Here is a 15,714-nt window from a genome sequence, read left to right as displayed (position 1 = left end):
TAATCTGACGCAACATGCAAGCATGATAAATGTACAAATACAGCATAAATATCAAATAAAAAAAAAAACAATTATTAATATTAATTAAAAAAATCAGTATGCAGGAAAACAGGATAATTTTTGCTTTAAAAAATTAAATTTTTAGACTAATAATATAAAAAGTAATACAATATGGCTCCTTTGAGCATGAGTAAGCCTAAAAACACAAACCATATGCTTTTGTGTTACCGCAATTCATACTCAAAAATCTCAATAAGTCCAAATTTTATTTTCCGTCAAGACTCAATTTGAGGACGCGATGATAAATATTTTTGCCATAATGGGATAAACCGAAAATATTACTTTACTCAAAGAATTTTTCAGTTTTATTTCAATTTATTTTTTTAAAAACAATGTAGCTTCTTCGATGTTGCGTAAACTAAATTTACTTAAAGCGCAAAAAACAATTCTCTTTTATCTTTAGATGAAACTTTTTTCGGCTAATTTCATTAAAAACGCTTTTGAGCAAAGCGGGAAGTTAGGCTCCTTTTTCTATAATTTTTCTAAAATGCCTTTTTCGTAACATTTAAGGACTTAATTCTTACTAAATATCAATAAAGATACCTAAAATAAAATCTAACTATTATCTTCCAAAATAATAAAGAAAATCTAACTTCTTCTAAAATCTAACTTCCAAAATTTGAAGAAAATCACCTATCCACCTGGACAACTTTACGGAAAAGATTTGTTAAGTTTTTATAAAGTACATCAGTGGAAGGTAAAAAAGAGGTTTTCTTTTTATTTCTTTAAAAATTAGTCTGTGTGATTTTTGTGTATGCGAAAGTGTGCTTCATGTATCCCCCCTGAAACTCAAAAAGAAGAATGGCAGAGAGTTCAACATTGACTTTTCACTCACGTGCCAACAGCAGAAAGCTTTTCTAATGATATTTCCACATTTCAACCATCCATTGGAGGAGATTTTTCAGTCTTGATGCTGATAAAGAATCGAGAATCTAGCACTAGAACATTGCCAGGTTAGGAGACTTATTTAATTAGTTAAAGATAAAATGTATAAAGCAGTTTACGAAGTAATTAATAGATAAAACAATGGTTTAGATTGATTTATTGCAGTGAGTTTAGACAAGTTACAACCTTACCTAAGTAACATCAGTATTATTAATTACATGAATATGGTTTCTCGCATTACTGTAATTTATTCTTCAGGATTCTTGTTCGTGCGAAACTCCAACGAAGAGGATCTCAACGAATCCATATTATGTATAAAGAAAGAGTTATTATGTGCAAATGATAAATAGTGTCTACATTACCTATATCATTGTAATGTGACAGTTCCGTAGATTCCAAATTCACTAAGTAGAGAGGCCTGTGTGCATTGTTAGGCGCATAGAGTGCAGCGGTGCAGGCAGGCAGGCGGTATGCAGCACACCTGGCCGGGGTGCAGGTAAATCAGGATTGTATACACTCCCTCCAATATGTCACCTAATTTCACACAAAATATCCTTTCAAAATTTAACGGCACCAAGTGGAGAATAATAGATGACGTTTGCTGGCGGTAGTTTTCACAAATAATTTTTCTTATTTGTCCAGTGAAAAACTGATGGCTGTTTATAAAGATATGGCCAGGTAACTTAGACCTCAAAGTTTACTACAGGATGTTCTTTCAATTGAGCACAATGTTGGTCTCAGTTACAATGCCCGCCCGTAACTAATTTTCTGCCTATTCATAAATTCAATGGTCATTCATAAAAAGTTAAACTAAAATAGAACAAAATTTTCTTTACTTGTAGTGCGGAATTCATTTTATTTTATTTTTTTGTTGCTTATGCACCTGAATTCATTCACACATTTACTGATTTACACTACTTACTCTAACTTCAGAATGTTAGTTTTAATAAATTTAAATGCGACTCAGTCGGATCTGATTTTAATGTGCACAAGCAGATGACATGGATTTGAACATAGATTTCGCCTCAGCAAACAGTCGAGCAGAGCGTGAGGCAATGGTCAAATCGCTGGGGTTTGTCTAGAGCTCAGTTCTCAGAACTCAGAACTCAACAATAATAAAAAATGGCATCACCAGACAGCCAGTGGACAGCATCAGGATAAATAGAAAACTGGCTTCCCTCATTGAAAAGTCAAGAAACTAGCTATGAAAAGGGAATAGGAGTAAGATGTGGTTGAGGTCGAACACACCTAGATTGCAAGGTAATGCAGGAACTAAACAGTTTTCTTAGGATTTAAACCTGGAGTTTCATACAGTGACATGGCTCGATCATAAAGTAAAAAAAATACAGAATGAGAAAATCAATTTTGCTGGCAAACATAGTAAGCCAAAGTAGTGAAGGGGCATAACAATTCAAAGAACATGTCCAAAGTATGGTTACTATCCAGTACACCATCCAGAAAAATAGGGTATAACCAGTAAATCACAGAGCAAGAATTTGCGATTAAAAATTCAATCACGAAAATACATCATGACTGTAATTGTTCCATAAATAAAAGGAAGTCGAAGAAATAGATGAAATTTGAACTAAAACTGGCCAACTATAATAAGTGAACTGATAAAGAGTTGAAACTAGTGCTGCACGAGTGTCGCGGACGGAGGCGACTAGCAAACATACTTTACTGTAAATTTCTTCAACTAACCATTAAATAAAATCCAAGGCCTAAGACCGGGAATCGAACCCAGTACCACAATACTCATTAGCTTCGCAGGTCTCGCACTATTTTCGTTTTTAAGATACTCTTTGCCTAAGCATTGATACATAAAAGAGCTTTTACTGAATCAGAAGTTAAAGAAGATCTTCAATTGGTCACTATCATCGCAGCTTGCGAAAATAATCTTTCCGATGGCACTGAAGTTGCACAGATACTAAAAATATCTTTTGCCATTCTAGACAAATTTTTGAAGGAATTCTCAAGTGTTTTCCACCATTCTAAAATGTCAACGTCTACTGGTGCTTGGTCTAATTTGGTATAATTAATTATTTCTGTCTTCCATGCTTCGGTGATATTTGCTGATTTTTGAGCAAATGGTGCAAAAATATTGATGCAGTCGTCGTCGTCGTCAAAAAGTGAATCATCAGATTCTTTATCTTCACCAACAGCCATAACTAATAGAGCGGGAAGTTTGTTGGGAGGTGTATTTTTTATTTCACGAATCGACTTGTTATAGCAGGCAGATATGTTATTTGTGCCTTTCATTTAGCGCGTTTTTAACATCTTTTTGAAATTATATAAAGATATATAACAGTAATAGTAATATATGATGCATTGAAGTGTAAGTAGTTGTCTTCTTTTACACACATTTTCATTACCAATATATAAATTAAAATAATTATTAGAAAATAATAACATTTTTTGAAAAGATTATTAATAGCAAACCACTTTTAATACTTAAACAAAAATTCAAAAAAACTGAGACCGAGACCGAGATATCTCGACGAGACCGAGACCGAGATTTGAGCAACCGAGACCGAGACTTGAGCGACCGAGACCGAGACCGAGATCGAGACTGCATAAAGTCTCGCCTCGTCTCGGTCTCGTGCAGCACTAGTTGAAACTGGATTTCCTAATTGGAAATGTGATGCCCTTACGAATGGCGCAATCGGATTTTTATGTAATCTCAGCCAATTTGAAATTTTTACACGGTAAGGAAGTGAAAATTATGAAAAAAATATGTGATATATCTCCCGAAGGAAGGTTTTATTTAGAAAATTTTATTGCGTGCAGAGAAAGCGTTAGTGGTAAATTAAAAATGAAAAATTCACTTGCATTTTATAATTTAGTGAGTCAGTTATTGATATTTGAGGAAAAAATAAGCATGATTTTGCTTCCAAGTTACTTAATTCAATTCAATAGAAAACCTGCTTTTACATATAATTATTATTATTTACTCGCAAAAAGTTATTTTTAAAACCATCTTCTAATTGCACAGATTCAGGCTAGGGGCGTTGTCAGGCTAATTGACAATGTAAATTAGTTTCAGTTTTTAAAAAATGCTAATTTTTTTACCAGTTAAACACTATAATTACATGAGATTCTTTCTAATTATTCAACTTTTCGTTACGTTTCATTTTCATCGGATAAATGGATTGTGTCAGGCGTCACAGATACAAGATGTTATAATCATAATATTATTCTTCTGAAAAAATCAAATTTGGGTCTGAAATTCCCCCCTATTTGATGAAAATCGGAATTCGTTTGATTGGAATTTTTTTTACTGAATAATGTTGATTTCGTTAAAAACGTCTGCAAGTTGTGTTTTAATATTTGTATACATATAGGGAAATTTTCGGTATTATTATCTATTTAAGGCGCGAAAGCCATGAAGTCATAAGCCATGAAGCGCCGGTATTCTCAACAATAGCTAATTATCCTCAAAGTACTGCCGGAATCTACCACTAAAACACTAGTTTTACTAGCAATAAATGAATCATGCAAATCATATGGAGGTAACATCAGAAAGATATTAAAGAGAGAGACGGCAAATTTTCGCCAAAACAGCTAGGTAACCACTGTTATCAGAGTCTTGCACATGAGCATCCGTCAGAAGGTTAAATTGATAAGGGACGGAAGCGCGCGATATTCAAGAGAGAAATGACAGAGGGCTTATCTTTCCTGACAGATCCAATCACAAATATTGGGTGTAACACTAGAATCGCCAGTACCTACAATTACGAGCTCACTTACCCTTCTTACTAACATGCTTGTAAATTACGTGAATAATAGTTGAAATAAGAAGAACCATTTTTAAATATTTAAAAAAAAAAAAAATGATGTTCTACAAAATGTAAGTTTGGAAGACGAGCCAAAACCCTCTACAGATGTCCTAAATCTCTGACCGAACAGCCTAGTTCGAACCATCAATACTTACCTGCAACAGTAGCTCACTAGTAGGTAGCCACACTATTGTTGTAATTTCACTATTCCATCTGCCCTACACAAATAGTATTTCCCCCTAGTAGCCTGATATGTCTCTCAGCATTCTTCGTCAACTGTAACATACAGAGTCGCACCCAGATTTCATTTTTGTTTGAAAAATCCTAGAGGGAGGATTTAGTTTAAAAATTGCATTAATTCATTTCATTTTTTTCAATTCAATTAATTTTTAAATTTTTTACATTGGAACTATTCTTCCATGAAGGAAACACTTTCTTAAGATTGCAATAAGAGGTTTCTGATATGTTTACAAAATAATTTAGGCAACATGATCTTTTTAAATTATAAAATAATCATTCGTAATTGTCAATAATTAATTATTAATTCATTACAATATTTTAAAGACAGTGATACTCTCGAACGACTCAGTATAGGAACGGTGAACATGCGTCCTTTATTTATGAGGACAGTTCTTGCTCTGTCCTTTATTTTGTAAAGTCAAAAGTTTAAAAAAAAAATCGAATATTTTCATTGGTGAATAATATGTGGACGAATGAAAAACCCCAGTTAAAGGTAAGCACATTAGAAGCATGTATTTCCGACAAATACAACTTTCAAATGAACTGAATGGAATTTTATGACTTTTTAAAGCGAGAACCGGCGCTATTAAAAGAAATTAAGATAGATAATATTTTATTGTTTAAGATAAACTTGTACAATGAGTCTGGTATAAACGAAATAAACAATTCTTCTGAAAAATATACCTACTGTAACATTAAAATAATAATAATATTAATAAATAAAAAATGAACCAATCTTTTTAATATAAAACCAAGAGCACAGACTTAACAGTAATAATGAGACAGTATCCAGAGGTAAAACACTTTTTCTTTTTTTTTTTATTTAGATCTTAAGTGCTTTTTCTAATGGTGTTTAAGATAAACAAAAACAAAGAATTTATTTTTTGAATGCTGTCTAAATTCAGCAAGCGATCTGATTGGGCATCACTCTCAGATTCCGTTAAATAGTTGAAAGATTTTGGAAGAAGGGGAGGGGGAATTAGAGAAACAAAAGGACAAATTGGGAGAGCAGATTGGAAAAGGAGAATTATGATAAACTAAGATTAAAGGTTGGGAAGGGTGGGGGACGCCACCAACACTTAGAATACTAACAGAGATTGGTTAGAAAATGATCATATATTTTTAAATAGTTCAGTTTTACAAAAGCACACATAATTTGATTCAGACCACACAAAATATATATTATAAACACTTACAATTTGGTACCTTACGAGACATACAATTACAATTAGCACGTGCTTAGCTTCTTATTACAATTTATGTTCCTTCGCTATTACAACATTAATTCACTTCTTGACCCAATAGTCATAGACTTCGCGACGTTAATGGCCATTAAATATTTATAATAAAGTCTTTAAGGAGTCACATGACAGGGGGCCTACACCGGTGTAGCAGGACATCTTGATCATGGCTGGACTTGGCGGCAAAGTCAACTACCTTTGAGAAGCCCCAAGGGCGACTGGCTCGAGCTCCCAGGCACACGCTACAGCCCCCTCTCCGTTGTCTTCTCCAGTGCTGCCAATCGGACAATGCTGTGCCAAAAGATAAATTCTAGGCCGGGGGGCCGCACATCCCTTCGAGGATCGAACAATAGTGTTCTAAAAACTTTTCACGGTTACTATAATTAGCCTGACATTCTACCAGCAGATGATTCAACGGATTTAAAATTATTTGTTGACAAATTGGGCAGTCTTGATCGGATGTCATATTGAGGAGAGAACCTTTGAAGAACAATTTTATCATATTATCACCACTGAGCCTCAATTGACTAACTATTCTTAATTTTTCAAAGTTAATTTTGTATTTCAAATAGGTTTGTGGTTGGTAATAGTTGAAGTTATACGTCTGTAGGTGGAACTAAATTTTGAATTAAGAGCCCGATCTATATCTTTACTAAGTAAGGTGTTTAGTAGTTTATCAACTACATCATTTGAAATAAAATCACTGTCCATTGTATGAAAGATATGTACGTCACCTAATGATTCCCCCCAGGATCTAACCATTGACACCCAGTTGTATTCATTGCTATAATGATCATTGGTATCCAGGGAACATAAAGATCTGAAACATTGTTTCGGAAGCCTATCTTCAGGAAGAGAGAGTAATTTTGTCCAATAATTAATGATTCTTTTAAAAACAAACGAACTTAACGGAGCTCTACCAGTTTCAAGCCTTATCATGTAGTGAGGGGTACACTGTGACCAGTAAAATGAACTTCTTAGAAATTTAGTTTGTGCTGTTTCCAACACATCCAAATACCTTAAAGCCCACACCTCAGAACAGTATAAAGTTGTTGATGCTACCATAGAGTCAAATAGAGCCATTTTCGTTTCCCAAGCGTCACTTTTGCTCTTTATTAAAATGTCCCTAACTTTAGCGCCGGCTATTACCGACTTTTGTAGAAAAAAATCTGAAGCGGCTTTAAATTTTCCACTCGCAGAAAAGGGGACTCCCAGATAAATATAGCTCCTACAATAATCTAACTTTAAACCCCTATAAAACAGTGGCTTCAATCGCTTTAATCTGGGTGACTTATGGAACACTAAAACTTTTGTTTTTTGGGAATTTATTGATAAACAATTACTAGAACAATACTGATCCAAGAGTTTTAAATTTTTCTGTGCATCGTACCAGGCGTATCCAAATATTACCAGGTCGTCTGCGAACAAGAGCATATTAATCTGAGTTGAAGCAGTGAGTTTAATTCCGTTCGCTTCATTTTCTTTAAAATAAGACACTATATCGGCCAAAAATAAAATAAAGAGAACCGGACTAAGACTCTCCCCTTGTAACAAACCAGTAGATATTCCTATTTCTTCTGATAATTCATTTTCCAACTTAATCTGCATTACGGCACTGTCGTAAAGGGTCTTCATAATTCTAATAATTTTTCCACTTACACCCATTTTAAAAAGTTTATCCCACAGTAAATCATGTTGAACCCGATCGAACGCTTTCTTAAAATCCACAAAAGTCGCATAAATATAGGCTCCTTTTTTCTTCAGATTTATGGTCGCTTTAACAAGCGACATCAGAGTAAATACATGGTCAAGACAACTCCTTCCCTCACGAAAGCCAGCTTGTTCTTCCGGCAGAAAGCCCCAGAATGCAGCCACTTAGAAGCCTACGAGCCAGAATGCTAGTAAAAAGCTTTGTTATATTATTCAAAATAGCTATTCCCCGGTAATTATCAAAATCCTTTTTGTCCCCTTTCTTGTAGATCAAGCTTAATTTAGATTTAGACCAAGCTTTAGGAACGGTTTCTTGAACTAGAATAGTGTTGTATAAATTTAACAAATAATGTTCCCATTCAGCAGGGAGGCTCTTGTAAATTTCATAAGAAATATTGTCAAATCCTGGAGTTTTGTTTTTCCCTACAACTCTAATTGCGAATTGTAATTCGTCCAAGGTTATAGGATCATCCAAAAAAGGATCGGCTACTGAAAAAAATAATGTATCCGATAACAATTTCTCACCGAAAAGTTTTTTGTAATAAACAGACCAATTATCTAAACCCATCTCATTAATTGTCGGTTTGTAACCCTTGACTGATTTTATAACTTTCCAAAACTGGGAGCTATTTTTAACATTTCGAATATTTTCTAAAAAAAGGATATGATTTTCTTTTTTCTTCTGATTGATTAAATTTCTATTTAAAGAAATGAAGATCTTTGAACAATATAATTTTCAAGGAGTTTAGGATGTTTATGTTTTAAGAAAAGTCTATATTTGCGCCGAAGAATAGTTTTTTGCTTTCTACATTCATGATCATACCAATCATTCTTGGCCAAATATTATTAAAAGAAATTAATTCTACTAAAAAGTATTAAAATTAATGTTATTTAAATTTTTACAAAGTGTGGTGTATGTGTAATAATTAAGATTGTTTAAAATTTTAATGCATGTATTGTTGTATTATACTGTTTTCGTAATCAATGCTATAAACATGAATTTTATAAGGTATTTTTTTTATTTTCTTTGATATGTCCTTTATTTTCCCTAAAAAATATGGTCACCGTAGGTATAAGCCAAGAAAAACTGACTATAGTCTTTCAGACTAACCTAATCTAAACTAAACTAACAATTGCATTGCTGAAATTAAAAGAAAGGATTATTAATTCCAGGTACTCGTCATTTTCTTAGGCATCTAGGCAGCTTTACAGTCTATCCAGTCCTATTAAGTTAATTCAACGTGGAATGAGATACCCTCTCGATGGACATTGTAATGAGTATGGTAAGTGTTGTCTTGATGGCAGAAGTTAGGACGAAAGGGTAAGGTACGGCAGCCTTTTTGGACTGAGAGAGTTCTACCTTTGGTTTCCTTAAACGACAGGAGCCAATTATAGTCCTACAAAATACGCATTAGTGCAGCTAACAAATCTTTCATGCATAAACAGTCGTAACAATTGTGGATAGAACTCCCGACCGAGATGCAGGTGAAAAAGTTCATTATTAATCCATTCGTCTATGTTTACTACTGCATTACTGCAACAAGGTAGGGAAACACATTAGGCTGAGAGTTCGGCACTTTGAGACTGGGTCTTGAAGCTTTACCCAGCTGTCTAATTTTACACTCAAAACGTCGGATGCTGCTTCTAAAGGAGTCAACAGAATCCCTGGGTCACAGGGGCACCGGCTTTCTGGCTTACCCTACGGAAACTCACTTAATCTAAATTTACTCCAATTTTTTGAGCAGAGAATCCAGATTGTTTAGAGTCCAATAAAAAGACTGAAAAACAACTTCTATGCAGATGTAAGAGAGTTAATCCATTTAGTCTTGTCTTAGAGCTAAAATTTCCATATTTTAATTGGTACGCCAGAGATCTTTTCTGTCATATTCTGCTTCATTTAAGCGTTTTCAAATGGAATGTTGGATTCATTTTGTTGCCGTGGCTAGCTGTGATTATTCTATTACAATATAGTCAAAAACACATCCCTGCTGTACCTACCTGAATGTACCCCAACACCTGTGTTTACTTTAAGAGAAAAATGTTTCTTAGATGGATGACAACAGTAATAACCTGCAGATCAGAACCTGCGCATCTGTGAGAAAACTTGTTTCAAAATGTTAGACTTGAACATTATGTTTCGAGGGCGAGATGACTGGGTAATCGTATAAGGAGAGAGAACCATTTACTCCAATTCTTTCTTAAAATTTGAAATACATTTTCTCTGGAAAAAACAATATTCAAATAAAATGGTAAAAGAATTTATTTTTCTTCTGCATTTCCAATGTGTACATTTCTCTTTTAGATTATTTGAGCAAATACTCCTGAAAGTGACATATTTTCTTTAATAATCTTCTAAATATTTAAAAACTACTTGCAAGGAATAAAGTTGTTTCTTTCCTTAAAGTATTCACGAGAGGGCATCATTCAGACTGGAGACATCCCAGGAGACTGATTTTCTGTAGTTGAATTGTCTCTGAAAGAGGGAAATGTACATGTAGCCTTCCAACTCTTATTTAATGTCAGATAAACTTGCTAAATTGAATCTACAGACATGACAATGTGATGTGGAAAATATCCTTTTAGTTTTTATTTATAAACCTGAATAACTTCCACATCTGTTTTATTTTCTACAACTGCGTACAATGTAGGATTTAGGACAGTTGTTTAGGTTATTACAAACAAATTTAATAATTGATAAATGCAATTAGGAAACCTTTGAAAAAGTTAGGATGGTTCTTGGCTTTTCATTCCTATTATTAGCTTATCTTGGAGTGGAAATGGGAGTCCGAATTATTAAGAAATATGCCGAATACGCTTGGTTTGTGGTAGTGTTTATCTCGTATCGTTTTTATAAATGGGTAAAATTGAAATAGCAGCTGTAACACTGCTAACAGTCTGGTCCAACAACACTGCCTGCAAAAATAACCCTTACACCCCCAAAAAAAACTGCATAAAACATAAATCTGGTGCTAACATTTACACCACTTTCTGTTTTGCCGCAATTCTGGTGTTGTTGACCTTGAGGAACGCTTTAACTTGCACTTCAAGGTGCCAAAAACGAATTCTTCCCCTAAAAATTATTCAAATAAAAACTTTTGAACTGAATACGAATTAAAATAAAATCTTTAAAGAACTAGTACTCGCTTCGGCGGTACTTATACTAAAATTGGAACGATACAGAGAAGATTAGCATGGCCCCTACTCAAGGATGACACGCAAAATCGTGAAGCGTTCCAAAAATTTTTTAGGCGCCACGGTAGCCGAGCGGTTAGAGGCGAGACCTGCAAAGCTAATAATTTGTGAGACTGGGTTCGATTCCCGGTCTTTGGCCTTGGATTTCATTTAATGGTTAATAAAACAAATTTACTGTAAAGGACTCGTATGTTTGTTAATTGCCTCCGTCTACGACACCTAATTTGGTAGTTGGACGTAAAGCCCGCCTGAAAAAATAGGCATAAATTTACATTTTACTACATGGAAGAACTATAGACCAGGGGTGGCCAACAAGTCGATCGCGAGGCCAGTTTTGGTCGATTTTCCAGTTTTCCTGGCAAAAAAAAAACAAAAAAACGCGAAAGTGCAACATTAAAATCAAATTATCAGCCATACTGTGCATTTTTATAACAACTTTTTCATATTTACGCACAAATAGTACAACAACTTATACATTGCAGTTGATAAAAAAATTAAATTGCATTTTAAGTTAGTAAAAAATCGTACGGAATGCTGCTACCAAAAGTTGGGTCTAGAAATTTATTTTCTTCATGAGCCTATATCTCGAAAACTTGATAAGTGATTTAAAAAATAACATATTTTACTTAGCTACCCATATCTCGCTGGAATGCACCTTATACTGAAACACAGTGTATAAACATAGTATGCATTTCACACCTCTTCTTCCCCCTTAGACTACGTCTATGACAACAAGTCGATCGCGACACACTTTTAAGATAAAAAGTAGATCTTATTTACAGAAAAGTTGGCCATCACTGGTGTAGACTAAATAGCGGCAGTTAGCAACAATTATGTCTAATTTTTCTTTCCTATTGCAAAGTGAAAAAAGTTGAAACTTATAGCGTATGTAATTTAAACTTAATTTATAATAATCAATTTGATATTTTTGCTAAGTTTATGATGTACACCAGTTATCGCTTTTAGTTCCGCCCTTTTCATCTCGCTTCTATTCACACAACATAGGGTGCGTTCCACTAAGCGTTCACAACGATCACGCTCACGACCGCGGTTTTGCCCGTTCCACTTGCTTGTGTACGTTACAATCGAAAACCCAAGTGAATGGTCTATGGGCGTTTTAATCGTTCATGTAAACATTACAAATGGCGGCCTCGAAAATAAGTTAGAAGCTTGAAGAGGTTATTTTTTTAATTTTAACCCCGTTTATAAGCAGATAATGCTTTAGAAAGTTCTTTATCTAGTTCCGATGAAGAGTGGAATGCAATTTTACAAAATCGCAATGATGAAAAGCGAAAACTTAGGCCACGTATTATTAGCTATCAGTGTAATTGATCTTTATTCAGATGAAGAATTTATAAGTTATTTCAGGTAAATGATTTTGTGTTATTCAGTGATTTAGTATGTAAAGGGACAGGTAAGTAATTATTTATTTTTTGTAGACTTTCGAGAAACACATTCTATTGTTTACATGAAATAATACTTTCATTTACATGAGATAATTTTTTCGGTCGCCATCATTTGTTTTAAAAATTGCGCCAATTTCTGAACGCCCACTTCGACCCAGCTCTTAAGGTGGAGCGTTGTGGGCTTCGCGTGAGCGAAAATAGTGACGTTTTCGCCCCGACCACAACGACCGCGGTCGCCAATTGGAACGCCTGAAGGTATGTTTTGATCGTTGTGAGCGCTTAGTGGAACGCACCCATAATAACTTGTCAATATTTTCCAAACAGCTGTCGGAAGCTTACAATAATCAATGTTTATTATTAGTAGCAAATCGATCACATAATTTAGTCCATTCTTGATTCGAGATTGTATACTTCCTGAAATCGAAAATTTGACATGTTTGCAACCATTTCTTTTCCTAGTAAGTGAAAAGTAAAAATGATAGTGATAAACTATCAGGGAAAAATCTAGGTCAGTTATGAGTTTTTAAATGTGGTTTTCTTCCTCCTTCTAATCCCTTTCAAGAATTTCGCCGCCTCCAGAAACTTCTCATCAAGCCCTCAATAATAAATGTTTACATCATTAAATAGTTACACGACAACACTATGAACATACTAATTCTATCTTCTAACCGGTAACTATTTTTTTAAACTTCTGAGCTTTATTCAGTTCCAAGCACATAGCTATCCTCACATTAAAGCTATGGTTTCTTTACAGCCGTAATGCCGCAGTTTCAATTAATTATTTGCAGAGCGTCACGTACAGAACCATTCCTGCAGCTAGTAAAACTCATTTTAACTTTTCATGGACCAGTCAAGAACATTTTGATAAAGTTTACGACTTCTGCCAGCTTTCAAATTATATTACCTTCCTTATTTTGTAAACACTGTACTCAAAAAAGAAACATTGTTTACATCTTTTTTATTTTTATTTTTTAGAACAAAATTCTTTCGTAAATAAAATTTAGAATGATTCACGCAATGGTTTTCCTATATTTGTTTAATAAAAGCTAATTACAATTACGAAAATATTTGAGATACCTATAATCTAATAATCAAACAAAAAACAAAAAATTGCAGCTAATCTTCATAATAAGTCTAGTTTTATTTTCTGCCCTCAAGACAGCTTTGATGTTACCTAATTTGCCGAAGTAAGAAAGCAGAAATTCTGCCATTAGTCCATGTTTTTTTCAACAGGTGCACTTCTATTTATTTGTAGATTTGATCTCCACATGCAAGTGTACATTTTTTAAATATCAGATCTGATACAAGAAAAGTATTAATCTGAAATCTTAATTATAGCCATTACAGTTGGATTATAAGAAATTGATAAAATCTCAATTGGATATCTAATTCTAGCAAACATTTATCCTATAAAATGGGCCATCAAAGGTACTATTAAAAGACGTTCCTACCATTTGGTATGAATATAAAATTAAGTTGAAATCTTGTTTTTTCTAGAGGGATTTTGTTTTATTTTGTTGACCATTAGCATCCCACTTTGTGATTTGTTCCAAGATTTGCCTAGAGAAAATTCTTCAGGCAAATATATATCAGGGGCAAAACTCTCATAAGCTTCAATGGTTCATTCCAGAAAGTTGAACCTACTCTAGCTCTAGACCTGAGATATTTTATTGAGCTTGATGAAGCAGCTTGCGATCTCTCGCTCATTCCGTCTCCTGATTATTATTTATTAATGTTAATGGAAGGCTGAACAAATCGTTTTTACTTACTTACTACTGAAGACTTCCTTAAAGCATCATTCCGAAAATACCGTGCAGTATCCTCCAACGCTTAAAGATCATTTCGTTCTAACTTTCCTCCTAAGCTTTTTCGGATTTCCCTCTTCTTCCTACCAAACGTTTCCCATATTCAAATGTGCTTAGACAAACTCTCCTGAACTATCCTATATTCCATGTCCAAACTACCTCAGTTTATTTGTCTCACACATTATTATGATAACGATAATAATTTTTCCTTTTCAATCAAGTATAAATTCAAAACTACATTTTTTGTGTGTTTCTGGTTATAGAAAAGACGTTCAGTGGATTATTTTTTTGTAATGTCTTTGGATGTTGGTCAGTCGTTTACTTACTTACTATACAGCTCTACAGCCCGGGGTGGGCCTTGGCTTCCTTAATAATATCATTCCATGTTTCTCTGTCCTTAGCTTTTCCTTTCCAGCCGGTTACGCCCAGTGTCCTTAGATCTTCCTCCACTTCCTGGATCCAGCGTCTACGTGGGCGCCCAATTCTCCTTTTTCCGAAGACCGTGCCTTGCAGTAGTCTGCGTGGTATACGGTTATCTGGCATTCTTTCCACATGCCCAAGCCATTCGATGCGACGGACTTTTATAAAATGAGTAACGCAAATATCGTTATGTAACGCGTAGAGCTCTCTTTCGTTCTGATTCTCCAGTTGCCATTATCACTATCATAAACTGGTCCGTATATCTTTCGGAGAATTTTACGTTCGAATATCTTTAAGCTGGTATCCGTTGCCGCAGTCAGATTCCACGTTTCCGCTCCATATGTCAACACTGGCCTAATTAGCGTCTTATACAATCTTATTGGTCAGTCGTTTACTAAATGTTATCCAAATTCGAGAAGGTTATGCCAGAATAGGTTTCAATAATGTCTTGTAAGTTACTAGTGTTTTTTATGTTGACGAATGGGCTATAACTGTCTCAGTTGGGTTATGATTGTTGTAGTTTCGTGTTGAGAAGATTTGATCTTTTGGTTTCTGAGAGATTTCTCGGTAGTTTTTATGGAACTTAGATCTTCATTTCTTATCCTCCTTAGAGGGAAGATTTTTGTTTACGTTTTCGATAGGTTCAAATGAAATTTCCATTTTTTGTTTTTGTTCTTGGACTAGTTTGTTATAAGATTTTTTCGATAGCTTTAGTCCGGGAGTGGTTTTGTTAATGTCTGTGTTGTCGTCTTTTGTTAATGACATAGTGCCATAAGAAGCTAACATCGTTATATTACGTTCATGTCTGCCCATAGTATAGTAATTGAAGAGTATGGGCTTATTGCTCCCAGGGACTGGCTCGCGAGAATTGTCAAGTACTGTAAAAAGGATTGTTTGACTTGAATAATGTAATTAAGTGTGTAATCTACCTAATTTAGTAATGCAGTCCAAATTGTCAAATATGTACATCTGCTAAATC

The 15,714-nt window shown here is 34.3% G+C and overlaps 1 long non-coding RNA gene and 1 other non-coding gene across 2 annotated transcripts; one reads left to right on the top strand and one right to left on the bottom strand.

The window, feature by feature from the left end:
- Positions 1 to 560: 560 nt before the first annotated feature.
- Positions 561 to 6,406, bottom strand: LOC141457960 (uncharacterized). The gene is made up of 3 exons (XR_012460660.1): positions 6,158 to 6,406; positions 4,877 to 4,997; positions 561 to 1,479 (listed from the first exon to the last, which is right to left on the bottom strand). It is a non-coding gene; the product is annotated as an uncharacterized lncRNA (long non-coding RNA).
- A 4,642-nt stretch (positions 6,407 to 11,048) lies between these two features.
- Positions 11,049 to 11,155, top strand: LOC141446353 (U6 spliceosomal RNA). The gene has a single exon (XR_012453656.1). It is a non-coding gene; the product is annotated as a U6 spliceosomal RNA (small nuclear RNA).
- Positions 11,156 to 15,714: the final 4,559 nt, after the last annotated feature.

Source organism: Rhodnius prolixus, unplaced genomic scaffold (genome assembly GCF_049639745.1).
Source record: "Rhodnius prolixus isolate KJV_2025 unplaced genomic scaffold, Rpr scaffold_1, whole genome shotgun sequence".
In the NCBI taxonomy this organism is placed as follows: domain Eukaryota; kingdom Metazoa; phylum Arthropoda; class Insecta; order Hemiptera; family Reduviidae; genus Rhodnius; species Rhodnius prolixus.
Note: the sequence above shows the minus strand (reverse complement) of the source record. Positions and strands in the feature narration are given on the sequence as shown.